This window comes from Hylobates moloch, unplaced genomic scaffold (genome assembly GCF_009828535.3).
Source record: "Hylobates moloch isolate HMO894 unplaced genomic scaffold, HMol_V3 SCAFFOLD_10, whole genome shotgun sequence".
NCBI classification, from domain to species: domain Eukaryota; kingdom Metazoa; phylum Chordata; class Mammalia; order Primates; family Hylobatidae; genus Hylobates; species Hylobates moloch.
In genome coordinates, this window is record NW_026652285.1 from 45,304,051 (window position 1) to 45,324,331 (window position 20,281).

A 20,281-nucleotide genomic window follows, 5' to 3' on the forward strand; every position below is an offset into this window, starting at 1 on the left:
GAGCTGCATTTCAGCTGCCTTCCTCTGACAGGCATTATCAACTATCTGGTGCCCCTATATACCCTAAGGTCTAAGTGAGTCAATATATTCAGAGCACTTATTCCACTCCAGTGAAAACACAACCATTCTGTGTGACTCCAACTCCAAACCACTTCATTCTAATGTTAGTATTTTCATTATCAGCCCAAACAACATCCTGATAGTTATCTTTGGGCTAAAATGCTTACCTCTGTGGGAAAACTTTATCAGACGGGTTAATAAGGTGATTAAGTATGAAGCAGATTCCTGCTCAAGGAGAACCTACCCAGGAGAGCCACTCCCACCCTCCAAAAAGAAATGGGAAATTCATATGTTAGGGTATCACCAGATTAATTGAATTCCAAAACCTTAAATAATTTCAGGTGGTGTAGACACTGTGCACTGTGCCACTCAGATCTCTTTTTCAGGACTGAAGGATTTATTCCTCCAGATGTTTTGGGGAAGAATGCCAGCTGACAGTCTTCAGCGCTCCCCCAACAAAGTCATACCCCTTCCTGGGGCAGTCAGCACCCCATGATTGGTCTATGTGGAGTTAAAAGCTCTAGAAGTCTCTTCCTGACTCAGAACAACTCTGAAAGGCTGTGCCAGCTTCAGTGCTCCCTGAGGAGTGACCTCAGGTCTGGATTTAGACTGTCTCAGGCACTGCTTCTTTTCCTACCCAGGCCTGGCTTCTTCCCTCCCACAGGTTTTGATCCTGGAACACTCTCTGATACACTATTTGCATACTAATCTCCATGCCAGAGTTTATTTCCCTGGGAACCCAACCTACAATATCTGGCTTCTCCTTTTCCTTGTGTTATACATACCTATACTTAGCTTTCTTGACATTGGAATTAGCCAGTGGAGAATGTGTTGATCATCTATACGTGTTTTTCTCTTATGTAATTTCTAAGGGCATAGATCTTGCCTACTTTATAGTCTGTACCCTATGTAATATCTAGTGCCATTAGAATTTAATAAATGTTAACTGAATGGAAAAAGTTCCAAGGTAGGGTGCGGTGATGGCAGTAGAGAAAGCACACGTTTTTCCCATTAAGTGGTAAATGTCTAATTTGGGGTTAGCTGGTAACTTCAGAGAGCTGTGAGTGAGTTACGTTCACGGAAGCCTAGCATTTTGCACAGGCAACCGCATTAAGCAAAGCAAAGTATATGCATTTTGCTTTCCTTTGGGTATGTTTGGCTTTGGGAAGAAGATTTCTTGCAAATCAGTAAAGTGAAAGAGTTTGTTAATTTTGAAGTTCCTTATTTCAAGACATTTTTGAAAAATATTTTACTATTATCTGTTTCTCACTCCCTGTGTAGATTTTTATTTGTTTGCCTTTTTGGTTCCTGTTTAACCAACCCAAAGTTAGAATTGGCTGAGAAAACTCTTACTAGCAAGTAATGTTATTGTCAAATAAATAGACTTAGGGATAATGTCAGCCCTAGTTAGTTGGGGTCACCCTGCCCCTTAAGATCTAGAGGAGATAGGCTCAACCCCCCATACCAAGACTTGTGGAAGTCCAACTCATTCTTCAACAATTCTATGCATTGCCAGAGGGCTTACATTCCCATGATCAGTTCTGGCTTCAAACTCCTATTTTGCTGAATTTGTTGAGTTTAGAGATAATCTTTTCATTGCCTCTTGTGTTCCTTATTCTGTATCACCTCAATACAATGTAGATCCTGGCCAGCCAGCCAGCCTGCCTTCCTCTCCTCCTCGTCCTTCTTCTTTTCCCCCATCCTCCCTCTTCTCTTCTCTCTCTCTCTCTCACACTCTCTCTCTCTCACACACACACACCCACACACACACACTCACACAGGCATGTTTATATGTAGTCAACTTTGCTGGAGTTTGGGAAAGGTGAAAGTAGTTTGCATAAAATGTAAAAAACATGAATACAATATCCATCATCCTTGTCCTTCTTAAAAAACAAATCTTTCATTCCTTTTCTGCCACAATTCGGGCTCCAGCCTCACTCTCTTCCTTTGCCCCTCCTTTCTATGCCCACTCTCTTTTAAGAGAAGAAAAAATTCCTCTCATTCTCTTACAGGGGACAACTTAGCCCTCCCAGAAACTTACTGGGTCATTTTGACTGCAAGTGACAGAAAACAAAGTTCAAGCTGCTTGACACAACAGAATCTACTGAGCCTTATAACTTAAAAGTTCAAGGGTGGATCTTGTTTCGGGTGTGGGTAGATAAGGGAGCTCAGCTGTGTCAGCAGATCTGATTTCTGTCTCAGTGTGTTGGCTCCACCCTTCCTGATTCTGGCTCCCTGTCTCAGCGAAACTCTCCTTGCTTTACATTGGGCCTACCCCTAGGCCTGTCAGTGTGGGCTGGGAATGCAGCACGCTCATTGGCTTAGGCCTCGTTCCCATCATCCAACCCTGGCGCCAGGAGGATGGGATTAGTGTGACTCAAACACGTGGAAAGGAGTGGTTCTTCTGAGGAAAACCAGCTAAAGTACTACAGAAAGAGGAAGTGCTGCAGAGACACAGCGGGAAACAGTGCTGGCCAGCTCACACCTGACCCACCCTCAGTCTAAGCATAGGGTCTGCCTCTGAAGAGCTAAAGACTTCCTGAAATTTAAAAAGTAGTGCTTTTATTTGCTTATTCGGGCAAAGCCATAGGCAAAGGCCATGCTCCTACCCGTTGACAGTTTAGAGTGGGTAAGTTTGTTTTTATAGATATTCTAAAATGCCCTGCAGTTACTAGAAATGTTTTATATCTTGATGGTAGGGGTTACACGGGGAATACATATGTTAAAATTTATCAAGCTGTACAGTTAAGGTTTGTGTACCTTACTGCATATGTAGCTTAGTGTACAAGCTGTACCTCAGTTAATTTTATTTTGTAATTTCCTGCAAGATTAGCAGCAAAAGTGCATGTGATTTCGAGTGCAATACTCAAACCCATGATCTTTGGTTTGCCTTTATACTAAGCCTTATTCAGCGAGAAGCCAAGAAATAGCTCAGCTGAGGTCACCAGGGTAGAAAACCCATATGGGTTTGGGGTTAAGTCTTATTTTGTATTAATATGGGTATATTTGCCTGAAGTGTCTTCTGGAGCATATATTTAATTTGTGTCCCTCAGAAACTGAGTATATTGACACAGGAAACATTTAGAGACTGGAGATAGCCTGAGAGTCAATGTCTATAACTAAGGCTTCTAAACATTCCCCTAAATTATTCAAGTGAACATTACAGTAGTCCCCTCTTATCTGGGGGGATACCTTCCAATCCCCCCATTAGATGCCTGAAATCAGATTTTTTCTTGTGATCAAGTCTCCTCTGTCGCCTGGAGTGTGGTTACTCGGTCACGCAACCCGCCATGCCTCAATTCTGTTGCCTCTACATAACAATTATAAAGTTTAATTTATAAATTAGGCACAGTAAGAGATTAACAACAATAATAATAAAATTTAAAAATTACACCAATATACTGTAATAAAAGTTACGTAAGGCTGGCATGGTGGCTCATGGCTGTGAACTTTGGGAGGGAGAGGCGGGAGGATCCTTTGAGCCCAGGAGCCTGGGCAATTTGGCAAAACCTCATCTCTACAAAAAATAAAACACTTAGCCAGGCATGGTGGCGCATGCCTGTGGTCCTAGTACTCAGGAGCTGAGGCAGAAGGATTGCTTAAACCCAGGGGGTTGAGGCTGCAGTGAGCTATGTTTGTGCCATTGCACTCCACCGTGGGCAACAGAGCAAGACCCTGTCTCAAAAAAAAAATTATATAAATGTCTCTCTCTTTCTTTCAAAATATCTTATTGTACTGTACTCACATATTTTCAGACCACAGTTGGCCTCGGTTAATGGGGAACTATTGTATTCAAGGCAGAAAGATAGTTTGCCTTCTAACATAAAATGGTGCTATTCAAAGTCATCATTCCTCAGCGAAACACCACATTTGACAGTCCTTTAGAGCAGATTGTAATGGATTTAGAATTGGAAGATCCACGTTCAAGTCCTGGCCTTGTCCTTTACTGGCTGTGTGGCTTTGGGCAAGTCATTTAATTGTGCCTGAGCTTCAGTTCCACATCTATAAAATGATGACATGGGAGGTTCCTGTCTTTCAGGGCTGCTCTGCAATACAGAGATGACACATGCAAAGATCTTTTGTGAAATGATAAAGTCTCATTATTATCCTGATCCCTCCTGCCCATTGCCTTTGAGAGCATTAATCACATTTTTTTAGTGCCTCTTTTGCATTTATCTTCTTAGGCAATCTCTTGAATGAATTTTTCACTCCATAATTACCTCTAAGGTTAAGTGATTCCCAGGAGATTGTCCAGCAGCATCTTGCATGTTGCCAATACATCAGAACACCTTGCCTGAATTTCATCTTTCATCATTTTTTAGATGCTATCTTCGTGTAACTTAATCTTGTCTTTCTGGATCTTTTGCAGTTCAATCTCCTAATTCACCCTGCTTACAGTATTCCCCTTTAGAATCTCATTATCAGCTGTTGCCAGCGTAAGCAAAGGCAGAGTTTCTTGATGTCGCTTCATCTGTTACAATGTTTGTATTATTCTTTGATTATACAAGTAAAATAGATAAGGAGTAATTGTTGATATTACAGAGAAATGGCAATTTTCTTTTTGAAAGGTGAGATTATTCTTACATACAGAAAAGCTTATTGTTCTTCATGAAGTTACTGGAGAAAAGGGGAAATTTAATGGGAATTGTTCAAACATTTGAGAAATTAACTTTCACCTGGTAGACGCTCTCTACATAAACCTAAAAATAATTTTAAATTTGGTTAAACCAAGTAATTGGATTACAGGCATGTGCCATGATGCCCGGCTAATTTTTGTATTTTTAGTAGAGACGGGGTTTCCCCATGTTGGCCAGGCTGGTCTCAAGTGATCCATCTGCCTTGGCCTCCCAAAGTGCAGGAATTACAATTAATGGGAATTGTTCAAATATTTGAGAAATGAACTTTAACCTGGTATATGCCCTCTACATAAACCTAAAAATAATTTTAGGTTTGGTTAAAGCTATAACAATTTTAGGTTTATGTAGAGAGCGTCTACCAGGTGGAAGTCACTATTTTAGGCACATTACTTGCATTTCTTATCTAATTTAATCTTCATCACCATTCCATTAGTTAGCTATTGTTTTCTTTCTTCTACACATGTTGAATCAGGTTAGCTTGTCCAAGGTCACAGTAGGTAAAATGGAAGAGCCATACTGGAATAAAAATGCATTTAAATCCAGGCCAGGCACGGTGTAATTCCTGCACTTTGGGAGGCCAAGGCAGATGGATCACTTGAGACCAGCCTACCAACATGGGAAACCCCTTCTCTACTAAAAATACAAAAATTAGCCGGGCATCATGGCGTATGCCTGTAATCCCAGCTACTCGGGAAGCTGAGGCAGGAGAATTGCTTGAACCCAGTAGAGGGAGGCTGCAGTGAGCCGAGATTGCACCACTGCACTCCAGCCTGAGGGACAGGGCGAGACTCCATCAAAAAAAAAAAAAAAAAAAATCCAAAGCCTGGGCTTTTTCCATGAGATATTCTTCCGTGGCACTTCATTTTATAGAGTTTGGGTGAATCTCCAACCAGGTAAAGATAAAAGTTTTAAGCCTTGGTAGTTGAATATTGACTTGTTAGCCACATAGCTTGTGCTCAGGATTCATATACTTCCCCTTAACTGGAATGTAAATTAGGAAGAAAGAGAGGTTGAACACATGGCTCAGGCCTGTAGTCCCAGTGCTTTGGGAGGTTGAGGTAGGAGGATTGCTTGAGTTTAGGTGTTCGAGATCAGCCTGGGCAACATAGGTAGACTCTGTCTCTACAAAAAAAAAAAAAAAATTAGCCAGGTGTGGTGGTGCACACCTGTGATCTCAGCTACCTGAGCCCAGGAGGTGAAGGCTGTGGTGAACCATGATAGTGCCACTGCACTTCAACCTGGGCAACAGAGCAACCCTGACTCTAGTAAATAAATAAAAATAAAATAATTAGGAAGAAAGGAATGAAGGAGGAAATGAAGGAAGGAGCAAAGGAAGGAAATGGTCACTTTTCTGTTTCAACTGAGGACTGCTGAAGAATAATAATGCCAGTCTTACGTTGCTTCAGTAAGAAGTTCCATTGTTTTAGGAAGATAGCCTAGAAAATGGGTTACTCAATATAAGGATGGACCACCAAGGAATTACTAGAATTAATCTTAATGAAAATTATGAAGTTAACAGTCTACTGAAGAAAAATAATTGCCACCTTTTCGGACAATAGGGATCTGGACTCAAAAATCTTTTGGGAAACTATAATTTTATAATGTAATTACTTATTTTAATATTAATTTAAATGCAGGCAAGTTGGAAACTATGAGAAAGCCATCTAAGTAGGTCCTCATGGGGGCACATCTGTTTTATGCGTCTGCAAACTCAAAGGACTAAAATGGCACAGTTATCAGCATGTTAACATGACTAAAATTATTGACATGTTGGGAGACATACAGCTGCTGATGAATTAAATTAGCATATTGCTAGAAAAAATATATGATTAAAAGTGGATAACAGGGCTTTCCATCTTTATTCCTTTGGGAAAGCAGACATTGTCATGCACTCTCAAGTCAAAGATGACCCTGATCCTAGACTCAGAGGCACCTGGGGAGTTTGCTGGGTCAGGCAGTGACTCAGATTTACCGTCCAAACTCGTCCCTGGTCTGAGCAGCTCTCTGCATCAGCTTTCATGACCCTGCTGTTGAATCATGGCAGCCAACAAACAACTACCACATTTCTGGGACTTTTTTTAGTCCCTCTCACCTGTGGCTCCCAAGATCCATCACCTAAGATTTACAAAATAGAACACACAAAGATCAAAGGTCAGCTTTGAAATATAAAAGCATTGTGTCCAAATGTTAAAAATAAGGTCAGCCATAAATCATGTTAGAAAAAAGTAGAATGTCCTAAACACAAGAGATTACAAATCATAATTCACAGCCTGGAGCTCCACAACCCTAACAGAATTAACTTAAAAGCAACAACAACAGCAAAGTTGATGACCACAAATAACGCAGGTCAGAGATCTGAGGTTTGGCAGGAAAAAGCCAGATGTGTTCAGAGTTCAGTGGAAAAGGTCACAAGCCTAGACAGACTAACTAGGTATCATAAGAATGTTTGTTTACTTTTTTTATGTTGGTAAACACTATATTTATAATTATTAGACTTTTTGCTTGTTTGGTTACTGAAAGTCATGCTAGGATGCGAGAGAATGAGTTATTTGGAGGACCCTAAAAATAAAATTCTACATGCTTAATTCAAGACATTCCTACTATGTTAGAGATAAAATACTGGAAATCTTAAAGAAGACAAGAATAAACTTGTATCAGGTTCTTCTGCTATCACTTCGCAATGCTGAAATATCACCCAGAATCCCTTCAATATATGATAGCACATCAGTGGCACCAAAAAGAATAATGATTTGGCCAGGTGCGGTGGCTCACGCGTTTAATCCCAGCAATCTGGGAGGCCGAGGCAGGCAGATCATGAGGTCAGGAGATCGAGACCATCCTGGCTAACATGGTGAAACCCCATCTCTACTAAGAAATACAAAAAAAAATTAGCTGGGCGGGATGGCGGGTGCCTGTAGTCCCAGCTACTTGGGAGGCTGAGGCAGGAGAGTGCCGTGAACCCGGGAGGCCGAGCTTGCAGTGAGCCAAGATCGCGCCACTGCACTCCAGCCTGGGTGACAGAGCAAGACTGTGTCTCAAAAAAAAAAAAAAAAAAAAAGAAGAAGAAGAATTTAACTATAAGTTAGATATAAGTTACAACCACAAATCTAAATATCAGCTTTCTTGGTCAACTGCACAGCTAATAATGATTTAAAACTTACTAATAACTATGTATCTTATTTTCTTGCGATAACACATAATTACAATAGGTTAATATTTATGAATCACATTGAGGTTCTCGGATGAAGTGATAAGCAAGTAAGTGAATATTACATAAATAAATAATTACCTGAGCAATTAATGCCCCTCAAGTTGTGGATTGTAAATTTGAGAATATTAAATGCTTTATGAAATTTTGGCTCACAGATAACATGGGAAGTAGTGCTGTGTAATATGTAATCAACTCCCCTCTAATTTGATTTTGGAACCAAGTGAAAGAGAAAGAAGAAAATTAGGTTAATGTCTACCTATTTTTTTTTTTTTACATATGATTGGGGACATTCTGAACACACAATGTCAATTCAGTATGGTTGATTTAAGAACATGGAAAGTTAAATGGTTTGATCTTTTTCCATTACATGTTCATATGCAGCCAATATATGAAAATAACTTTTAAATAGATTTAAAGTGTCTGATGGCCGTTATAGGAAGAAAGAAATATACGTGGAAGTAATTTGTTCTTTGAATCATACTCAGACAAGATGGAAATATTAAACACTTCAAATATCCAAAAATGGTATAGATATAACCTGATTTTTGCAATTTTCTTTTTTTAGGTATAACATTTTAATCCTTTATAAATAGGAAGAAAAATGGAAAAACAATGAGGAGTAGGAAATCACATTTCTAGTTGTCTTTTTAAACCATAGCTTTGAAAGCTCAGAGAAGGCAAGAATCCAGTTTGCTATACAATAGAAAGCACTGAAGAATGTCATAGGCTTACTTTTCCCCCCAACATTTCTCTAGATACTCACATAACAATTAGGAGGAGATGAAAAAATTCTTTTCTAACTTGACTTCTTTAAAATGACTTATGGTAAAATGTCTTTTTTTTTTTTTTTTTTAGATGGAGTTTCTCTCTTGTTGCCCAGGCTGGAGTACAGTGGCGCCATCTTGGCTCACTGCAACCTCCGCCTCCCAGGTTCAAGTGATTCTCCTGCCTCAGCCTCCTGAGTAGCTGGGATTACAGGCATGCACCACCACACCAGGCTAATTTTGTATTTTTAGTAGAAATGGGGTTTCCATGTTGGTCAGGCTGGTCTCGAACTCCTGACCTCAAGAGATCTGCCTGCCTTGGCCTCCCAAAGTTCTGGGACTACATGGCCTCCCAAAGTTCTGGGACTACAGGCATAGACCACCGTGTCCCACCGGTAAAATATCTTAAATTACACTAGAATCCAAAGGTTTATCCTTGTAGTCCCTCACAAAAACAACTCTGAATTTTATTAAGAGCCAAATTAGCTTTGAATCTGAGTCCAGATCAAACACTAAGAAATTTGGCTCATGTGAGTGGCTTCTTTATACACACCTGCATTTTCTAAATTTTCTATAATGGACATATACCACTTTTACAATCAGAGGAAAAAACAAAACAAAACAAACATTACATAAAGAAGTTTAGTTCAGATGTCAAACTTGCTCAGGGTAATAGAAATGAGAGGATAAGCTGGGCGCAGTGGCTCATGCCTGTAATCTCAGCTCTTTGGGAGGCCGAGTGGATGGATCATTTGAGGCCAGGAGTTCAAGACCAGCCTGGCCAACATGGTGAAACCCCATCACTACTAAAATACAAAAATAAATCAATAAATAAGCCAGGTGTGGTGGTGCATGCCTGTAATCCCAGCTACTCGGGAGGCTGAGGCACAATAATCCCTTGAACCCGGGAGGCAGAGGTTGCTGTGAGCTGAGATTGTGCCACTGTACTCCAGACTGGGCGACTGAGTGAGACTCTGTCTCAGAAAAAGAAATGAGATAATAGACTAGAGTTCATGGCGTAAGTTTTTGCAGAAGCACCACTGCGTGAGTCTGTATACGGCTTTAAGAACTGTTTCTTATGTTTTATAGCAAACATTGTGGATGATGTAAATGAACACTATTACTTCTTCCCCTTTTATTTGTGCGCACTGAAGGATGTATGCACTTACATAGTTTTCTTCTGCATGGTGGTTAAAAAATAAATTATCCATCAGTTTCACAAACAATGTGAAAGTTGCTTTACATAGATCTGAAGCTAAGTTTGCTCTGGACAGTGTTAAGCCATCTGAGAATTCTGCTAGGGGAAGATGTTCAGTCCTATTAAAGTGAGCAAGGATGAACTTCTCAACTGAACATTATTATTTTAGGAAGTTTAAAGAGGAGCATCACAGGCTCATAAGAATTAGAAGAGACTAAAGCCACATAATGCAGTAGACTCTCAGTTTAGTACCAGCTCTCATTCGTACAAGCTCTGTGACTCTGAAACATTCACTTAACCTCTCTGAGACTCTGTTTTCATTTATAAAATGATGATGGTAATAATAGTACCTATTCAGAAGATTACTGAAAAGATTAAACTAGATAAATTGCTTAGGACATCTATTAGCACATGCAAAGTGCTCCAACAAATATTTACTCTTATAGAAACTTGTACTGTCTTCTCTGCTGACTTGACGGTGGTGTTACATGAAGAGCAGAGTCTGAATGGTTTTATTATTATTATTATTATTATTATTATTTATTTATTTATTTTTGAGGCAGAGTTTCATTCTTGATGCCCAGGCTGGAGTGCAATGGCGTGATCTCAGCTCACTGCAACCTCTGCCTGCGTCCCTGGTTCAAGTGATTCTCCTGCTTCAGCCTCCCAAGTAGCTGGGATAACAGGCATGCGCCACCATGCCTGGCTAATTTTGTATTTTTGGTAGAAATGGTGTTTCACCATGTTGGTCAGGCTGGCCTCAAACTCCTGACCTCAGGTGATCCACCCACCTCGGCCTCCCAGATGGCTGGGATTATAGGCATGAGCCACTGTGCCCAGCCTGAATGTTTTAAAATATCTTTGCTACTTGGTATAGTAGGTTGGACATATCAAGTACCCTTACTTCTGTGCTAAGAGTATTATTTAGGATTAGAACCTTCAACCAGGTCCTAAAATGATGTCACCTAATTAGTTACTCATCCTGGGTGTGGCAAGTAGAACTTCCTAGTACAAATTGGAGAGCGCCTATGTTTGTGTTTAAGACACCTGTCTTAGTCTGTTCAGGCTGTTATAACAAAATACACACACTGGGTAGCTTATCAACAACAGAAACTTATTTCTCACAGTAATAGGGGCTGGAAAGGCCAAACTCAAGGAGCTGACAGATTCAGTGTCTGGCGAGGGCCCTGGTTTCTGGCACATAGATGGCACTTCTTGCTGTGTCCCCATAGAGTGAAAGGGGCAAGGCAGCTCTTGGGAGCCTCCTTTATAAGAACACTAACCCCATTCATGAAGGATCTGCCCTCATGATTTAATCACTCCCCAAAGGGCCCACCTTCAGTTACCATCACATGGGTGATTAGATTTCAACCTACGAATTCTGGGGGACACGAACATTCAGACCATAGCAGTGCTAGATCGTGTTTCTAGAGGAAAAATAGTGCTCCACTGGGGCATAAAAATCTGTTTATAGGCTGGGTGCAGTGGCTTATGCCTGTAATCCCAGCACTTTGGGAGGCCAAGGCGGGCAGGCAGATCATGAGGTCAGGAGTTCGAGTCCAGCCTGGCCAGCATGGTGAAACCCCGTCTCTACTAAAAATACAAAAAGTTAGCTGGGCACGGTGGCGCATGCCTGTAGTCCCAGCTACTCAGCAGGCTGAGGCAGGGGAATCGCTTGAACCCAGGAGGTGGACATTCCAGCCTGGATGACAGAGCGAGACTCCGTTTAAAAAACAAAACAAAACAAAACTGTTTATAATATTAATAATAAATAGTTCCTGAATGTTCACTTGGAGTCAAAGAGCTGCTAACAACTAGGCCCACATTCTCGTTGAATTCTCACTACCGCCTTATGCAGCAGGTACTGTTTTAATCCTGGGAGAAAACTGGGGCTCAGAGAGGTTAAGTAACTTGCTCACTGTCACATAACAAGTAGATGGTGAACTGGGCACTTCAGTGCCTACTGACTCCTTTACAAGGGTTCTGAGCCATGATTTTTGTGTGGTAAAGATGAGAGGCAGACAGCTGTTTATAGAACTGGAAAATACTTCTATCTTTCCTTGATACCTGCACCCATCCCCCTTTCATCCACATTGCAGTTTTTGCAAAGTCAAGTCAGTTAGGAGGGAAACATCCATTTAATTGAGGGGAGGGGGAGTATTAGCCTCATCCTTTTTTCTAAGTGGTGGGGGAAAAACCTCCACTAAGAGACAGAAGAACAAAAAGGAAAAATTCAACCAGCAATTTTGTTCACTTGAAGGCAGAAACAACCATGGTTACCCTAGCAGTAAATCCAGAGCTGCGCGACGCTGGAGGACAAAACCAATCTTCCAGGGAAGCCAAGGAGAAGTCATGCCTTCAAAAGGTATCTGCCATTTTTTTTTCACCCTCTCTCCTCTAACCTGTTTGTAACTGGGAAATGGAATAGTTTTGGTTTGCAAGCTGTCGCCAGGGAGTGGAGCAAGACTTTGTAATAAACAAGAGCAACTGCCAGAGCCCCCAGCGAGCCTCTCCAAGGCCAGACTGCCAAGAAAACCTGGCAATGTGACAGCAGGGTTCATTCAGTGTGGCCGGTGGTCACTGAGGAGCGACCATGGGGAGGATGGCCAGAGGGGGCATCCCCCAGGCTCAACTTGGGGAAGAGTACAGCCTCCTGTTAGTGAGCTGTGTGGGCTATTAAAATTCCCCCAGGCTGAGTGTTTCAGGAAGCACCATAAATAAATAAAATTGTCTGTGTGTGTGTGTGTGCGTGTGTGTGTGTGTGTGTGTGTGTGTGTGTGTGCAATTCTCTAGAGAAAAGATCTAGAGCTTTCACCAAATTCCCAAGAGCCCACGACCCTTACAGCAGAAGCCAAACTCAGAATTAGCACATGCTCGGGTCTTCTGGAAAAGAACACCAAGCTCACCACTTTTATTTCTGGAAACTGAGCCTAGGCGGTCAGCCCACTCTCCTCTTACAAAACCCCTAGGCACTTAAGAGACCACAGGGGAAAAAAAAGAACTCAACCCCTTTTCTAATCTAAACCTAATCCTTCTTAAACCTTGCCTGACCCGGGTTACCAGGAATCCTGCCAGTGCCAAATGATACGATGTTTATTCAGCTCATGTCTTAGCCCGCTGCTCCTGAGCCACAGAAATCAAAGGGGAACGTTCAGCCACCACCTGCTGATCAATGTGTAAACAAAGGGGTAGTCAAGACTGAGGAGGACCAGCTTTTGAGGACAATCCCTGCGTGTTGCTCCAGCTCAAATAAGGGCACGGCTCCTAAGGAACAGGCTTGAGACATGCACAAGTGCTGCGCCAAGTAGTTCAGGAGCCTGGTACAGCTGTTCCCATATGCCCTTTACCTCCTGTTGCCTCTGCTAACCACAATAGGGTGTGGATGACACAGTGCCCCTGCTCCCAGAAGAAACTGGGAAAGTTACAACTCATTAACCAGTTAGGTTAGTGTTGGAACAGTGCTTGCCATGTTATTCTGAGAAGCCTCAGATCTGTGAGGGTGACGTGGAGCTCAGAACACATGGCCTGACCCCACGTCAGGTTTTACTGGAGCAGTTGTTTTGATCTGTCTTACATCTGGGGGATCTGCATGAGATTTCAAGGGATGAGGGCCAGTTCCCTTGCTAAAACTTAGAATGTTTAAAAAAAAAAAAAACTCCCTTGTACTATTGAGCTTGGTACATCTTTCCTTGAAAGGAGCTAAAGTGAAATATCTTATAGATCCTGACATGCAATGAGCTGGGTTTATTTCCAATTTTCTCTGCTTCTTGTCTCTGAACATATGTCTCCTTATAATTCTTCCTATGAGTGTTTGACAGCATTGTTCTCTGAGTACTAGTAACCATGAGAAGAATAGCTAACATTTATTCCATGCGTATTGTGTGCCTTGCCACATGCTGGGCACTTTATGTGCCCTTATCCTACCGGATCCCGCTGCAGCCCTGTGAGTGGATGGTCCCTCTCTTCAGCTCTCAGGTGACACAAAAACAACAACAACAACAACATCCGCAACAGCAACTTCTTCGGTTCATTTAGTTGGTAAATGCTGGACTCAGAACTGCAAGCTAGGCAGTAACTGAGAGGTTGAGTTGACTTGATGTATAATGTCACCTTTAATGTCTACTGAACAAGAGATGTGTGTGTATAAATGAGACGTAAATTATTTTTTCATCTTGAAAAGGAATATGCTCAATAGAGAAAGTCTGAAGTTAAAAAATAAAAAAACAGGAAGAAAAATTACCCATGATTTCCCAACTCTAAGACCACCAACTGTTAATGTGTTAATGTTTGGGCATATTTCCTCCCAGTCTATTTTTATGCATAATTTTTAGCCCTGCATATTTAAAACAGCTGTGATTGTGCATATTTTATTTTGCTTTTGTCACTTTGTATGACAATATAATGTATGATGATGTTTTTCATAATATTTCAAATTCTCTATAATTTTTACTGGCTAAATATTAGTCTTTTAAATGGAGTAATTCAGGTTGACAAATATTTATTGAGCATTTAATATGTCCCAGACCCTGTGCTCCACCCTGGGAACACACAGATATATAAAATTCTGTTCTTTTCTTCAAGAACTAGCAGTCCAGCATAGAGCAAAGAAGGTAACTAGGTAACTATGTAGTTATAATAATAGCTACCACTGGCTGGGCGTGGTGGCTCACACCTGTAATCCCTGCACTTCGGGAGGCTGAGGCAGGCAGATCAGCTGAAGTCAGGAGTTCGAGACCAGCCTGGCCAACATGGTAAAACCACGTCTCTTCTAAAATACAAAAACTAGCCAGGTATGGTGGCGGGTGCCTGTAATCCCAGCTACTCGGGAGGCTGAGGCAGGAGAATCACTTGAATTCAGGAGATGGAGGTTGCAGTGAGCTGAGCTCGTGCTGCTGCCTTCCAGCCTGGGTGACAGAGCCAGACTCCTTCAATAATAATAATAATAATAATAATAATAGCTACCACTACTGAACATATATGATGTTCCAAGCACCATTCGCATGTATAAACTCACTGAATCCTCAGAGCAACCTTATGAGTAGGGATGATCACTCTGTTCTTTTTAATAGCTGTTGAGACTGAGGCACGCCTTGCTAATAAGATGGCATTGCCCAGTATGGCAGGTTGAGTAATGGCTCCCTGAAGATGTCCACCTTCTAATCCCCAGTACCTGCAAATATTACCTTGCATCGAAATTACCTGTAAAGTAAAATGGTAAAAATGGAATATTATCTTACATGGAAAAAAAGGGATTTTGCAGGTATGATTAAGTTAAGGATTTTTTTTTTTTTTTTAAGATGGAGTCTCACTCTGTTGCCCAAGCTGAAGTGCAGTGGCGCAATCTCAGCTCACTGCAAACTCTACCTCCCAGGTTCAAGAGATTCTCCTGCCTCGGCCCCTGAGTAGCTGGGACTGTAGGTATGTGCCACCATGGCCAGCTAATTTTTATATTTTTAGTAGAGATGGGGTTTCACTATGTTGGCCAGGCTGTTCTTGAACTCCTGACCTCAGGTGATCCACCTGGCCCCTCAAAGTGCTGGGATTACAGGTGTGAGTCACCATGCTCGACCTAAGTTAAGGATCTTGATACAGGAAGATTATCCTGGATGATCTGGGTGGACCCAATGTCAAGGAGAGTCCTAATAAGAGGCAAATAGCAATGTCAGAGTCAGAGAAGGAATGTGATGATGAAAACAGAGAAAGAGAGAGAGAGGAAGGGCAGAAGAGAAGGAAAGAGAGGCTTGATGCCACACTGCTGACCTTGAAGACTGAGGAAGGGACCGTGAGCCAGGGAATGCAGGCAGCCTCCAGAAGCTGGAAATGAATTCTCCTCTGGAGCCTCTGGAAAGAACAGAGTCCTGCTGATGCCTTGATTTTACGACTTTTGACTTCTAAATTTATGTTGTTTTAAGCTATTAAGTTTGTGGTAATTTGTTATAACAGCAACAGGAAATAAATACACGGGGATTAAAACCCAGGCAGTTTGACCCTAGTGCCATCATTCTTAACTATGGTCATATATGAGGTTATTAGCTATGTCCAGGGTGCTATGTGAATCTAGAGAAAGAACACTTAACAAACAGAGAGATAGGGAAGGACAGTGTCAGCAAGATGACAATCTAGCTCTCTTAAGTGGGGCAGGAGTTACGAAGGCAGTGAAAGAAGGAAGGATAAGGAATTAAATTAACATAGAAAGATATGCACGATATCATAGGTGAAACTATTCTACTATTATATATAATTGTTTCCCCATTTCTGTTTTTAGAATTATATACATGAGTTTATTTATATTTATAATCGTATGTGCAGATAATATGCTCTTATAGTGCTCTTTGGGGAGTGGGTTTCTGGGTAAATGTAAGAGAAGGCTTTACTTTTTGCTTATAAATTTTCACATTATTTGAAAATTTCATCACACATGTATTATGTTGGGTTTACTTTTTTGTAAAATAAAGTATGTGTAATATATCATTTTTTAAAATTGGAGAAAATGATATGCATCGCTGGGATGCAAATTTTTATGTATAATATAAAGCTTTGTGCTTCTTTAGTATAATTTCCTTAGTATGAAAATTTCCTAGAGGTAGAAGTGCTGAACCAACGGATACAATATTTGGAAAACATATTTTAAAAAAAAGATATGGTAGAAAATGGATAAGCCAAAATGAATGTATGAAGGGAGAGAAGATATTGAAGCTGGTAAAGAGAAGACATGATAGTTGCCTACTTATGTGTAAAGGCAGAAACATGGTATGTTAGTTCGCTGAGACTCACATAACAAAGTACCACAAACTGGGTGCCTTATGCAACAGAAATTTATTTTCTTACAATTCTAGAGGGTAGAAGTTCAAGATGAAGGTGTCACCAGAATCGGTTTCTTCTGAGGCCTCTCTGCTGGGCTTGTAGATGGCCGTCTTCTCCCTGCGTCTTCACATGGTGTCTTTCTGTAGGTGTCTGTGTCCTAATTTCCCCAGGCATTTTGGATTAGGGCCCACCCCAACAACTTCATTTTAACTTAGCGACCTGATTAAAGACTCTGTCTCCAAATACAGTCACATTATGAAGTTTTCGGGTTAGGATTTTAACCTGTGAATTTTGGGGGAACACAATTCGCCTTATAACACATGGAAAAGAAAGCTCCAGAATCAATACTAGTGATGAGAATTTATCTTCACTATGAGAAAGAAACTTTGTTATATATATATCTATATGTATATAGATATATATATACAAACACATATATATACATATATATACAAACACATATATATACATATATATACACACACATATATACACATATATATACACACACACACATATATATATATATATATATTTTTTTTTTTTTTTTTTTTGAGATGGAGTCTTGCTCTTGTTGCCCAGGCTGGAGTACAGTGGCACAATCTCTGCTCACTGCAACCTCTGCCTCCCGGGTTCAAGCAATTCTCTTACCTCACCCTCCCAAGTAGCTGGGACTACAGGCGCACACCACCACACCTGGCTAATTTTTTGTATTTTTAGTAGAGACAGGGTTTCACCATGTTGGCCAGGCTGGTCTCAAACTCCTGACCTCTGGTGATCTGCCTGCCTCGGCCTCCCAAAGTGCTGGGATTTTGGGACTCTGTCTGAAAAAAAAAAAAGGATGGACTGGATGTGGGAGGGAAGTCCCATAAGGTGATCATAATGGAGCTGAAAAATTTCTATCACCTAGTGACACTGTAGCCATTTTGACATCATAGTGCAATGTACTACTCAAGTGTTTGTGGTGATGCTGTCGTAAACACATCTACCACACTGCTAGTCATATAAAAATATAGCACAATTGGCCAGGTGCAGTGGCTCACGCCTGTAATCCCAGCACTTTGGGAGGCCGAGGCAGGTGGATCACAAGGTCAAGAGATCAAGACCATCCTGGCCAACATGGTGAAACCCCATCTCTATAAAAATACAAAAATTAGCTGGATGTGGTGGCAGGCGCCTGTAGTCCCAGCTACTCGGGAGGCTGAGGCAGGAGAATTGCTTGAACCTGGGAGGTGGAAGTTGTAGTGAGCCGAGATTGCACCACTGCACTCCAGCCTGGCAACAGAGTCTCCCTCTGTTTCCAAAAAAAAAAAAAAAAAAAAAAAAATATATATATATATATATATATATATACACACAGACATACATGGCACAATTATGTACAGTACATAATACTTGATAATGTAATAAACAACTGTTGCTGGTGTATGTATTTAATATTTTATATGTATATATATATGTATTTTTTTTTTGAGGCGGAGTCTTGCTTTGTTGCCAGGCTGGAGTGCAGTGGTGCTATCTCGGCTCACTGCAACCTCCGCCTCCTGTATTCAAGTGATTCTCCTGCCTCAGCCTCCCGAATAGTTGGGATTACAGGCGCACACCACCACGCCCAGCTAATTTTTGTATTTTAAGTTGAGACAGGGTTTCACCATGTTGGCTAGGATGGTCTTCATCTCTTGACCTCGTGATCCACCTGCCTCAGCCTCCCAAAGTGCTGGGATTACAGGCATGAGCCACCGTGTCTGGTCCTAATACCATACTTTTAATCATTATTTTATAGTGCACTCCCTGTACTTATTTTAAGAAGTTAACTGTAAAACAGCCTCAGGCAGGTCCTTCAAAATGTACCCAGAAGAAGGCATTGTTATCATAGGACATGACAGCTCCATGTATGTTATTGCCCTGAAGACCTTCCAGTGGGACAAGATGTGGAGGTGGAAAACAGTGATATTGATGATCCTGATGTGGTGCAGCCCTAGGCTAAGGTGTGTGTTTGTGTCTTAGTTTTTAACAAAAAAGTTTAAAAAGTAAAAAAACTAGTAAATATTCTAAAAATGAAAAAAAAGCTTATAGAATAAAAATATAAGGAAATAAAATATTTGTGAGCAGCTGTACAATGTGTGTTTTAAGCTAAATTTTATTATAAAAGAGCAAAAATTTTTTAAAATTAAATAGTTTAAAAAAGTAAAAATGTTACAGTAAGCTAAAGTTAGTTTACCTTTGAAGAAGGAACAGGTTTGTAGCATAGGAGCAATAGGCCATACTATATAAGCTAGGCGTGTAGTAAGCTATACCATCTAGGTTTGTGTGAGTACATTCCCTGAGGTTAACACAAGGACAAAACCACCTAACAACACATTTGTCAGAAGGTATCCCCAATGCTAAGTGACACATGACTATAGTTTGCTAACCCTGATCTAAAGCTATAATTCAAGAAAACTTAAAATATTTACCAGTTTGAACATAAGTGTGTAGTGAGCCCAGACTGATTAATTATGAGTTATACTCATTTCTTTGTTGATTTGTTTAATAAATGATGTATTTCTGAGTGATAATCATACATTCTGGTCCCTTTCCAATAACTTTGTACCCATATTTTTTTTATGAAGATGTAAACTCTGAACTTTAGTTTAATAATAGCATATTTCCGAACCAGGAATTTAGGTTTTTAGAAAGTTTTTGCCACAAATACTTAGGTTAAATCTGTCACAGAAATGATGTATCACATGCTATGACTGCAAAATAAGGGACAGAGAGACGAAGGTTAAGATGATGCATCCCAGAGAGTTGGTCTTTCATTCTGTTATTCATTCAAACAATATTCACATGTCGACATGTGCAAGGCACTAGAATGTATTCCTTGGAGAATTCCAGGATGACATAGACATAAACATGATCTTCAAAGTCTCCAGTGCTTTCTTTGGATAAAATGAGAATAGAATCACCCTGGCCTTAGGAATTAATTTAGGGGAGAGCACATGACCAAGCTAGAACAAGTGGACTCTTGCCATGAAATTTTAGCCTCAAGTGGAATACCTTCGCTGGAAGAGCATGCAACTATGTCATTGAGGAGACAGTTCATTTGTTCCTGCCCTGTGCTACATAGAGTTGCCCTTTTTCCAAGGATGTTTGGTTTGCAAAGGGGATTAAAAAGAAATCATACTGGAAAAGTAAGTTGGAGTGAGTTGTGGTGAGCCTTCAAAACCAGAGGGAGGAGCATGAACTATACTCTATAGATAAAAAAGCTTCCTGTAATACCATAATTGATTTTAGTGGGTTAGCAATAAACCAGGCGAATACAACATCCATGTCCATGATGTGCTAAAGACCAGCCTGAGTTATGCTAGGTAGAAGGCTGATTACAGATTGGAAGTATTTGGCATTCCCTGCAGATTTTCCTGTCCTGCTGCTCTACAGCAGGATTTCTCAACCTCAGCACTGTAAGAATTAAAGAAATAGGAAAGAAACATGAAGGGTGGCTCAACAGTCAACAAGGACAGGTTTATTTTAGAAAACAAACCTGAGAGGGGCTTCTGGCCGAGTTAGGTCAGAGCCCACTCTCTTACACACTAAGAGGTTTTAAGGATTCAGGGTGGAAGAGTTT

The 20,281-nt window shown here is 40.8% G+C and overlaps 1 long non-coding RNA gene across 1 annotated transcript; it reads left to right on the forward strand.

Annotated features, from left to right (window-relative positions):
* Positions 1 to 2,498: 2,498 nt before the first annotated feature.
* LOC116475152 (uncharacterized) lies at positions 2,499 to 12,612 on the forward strand. The gene is made up of 2 exons (XR_004249834.1): positions 2,499 to 2,689; positions 12,131 to 12,612. It is a non-coding gene; the product is annotated as an uncharacterized LOC116475152 (long non-coding RNA).
* The last annotated feature ends 7,669 nt before the right edge of the window (positions 12,613 to 20,281 follow it).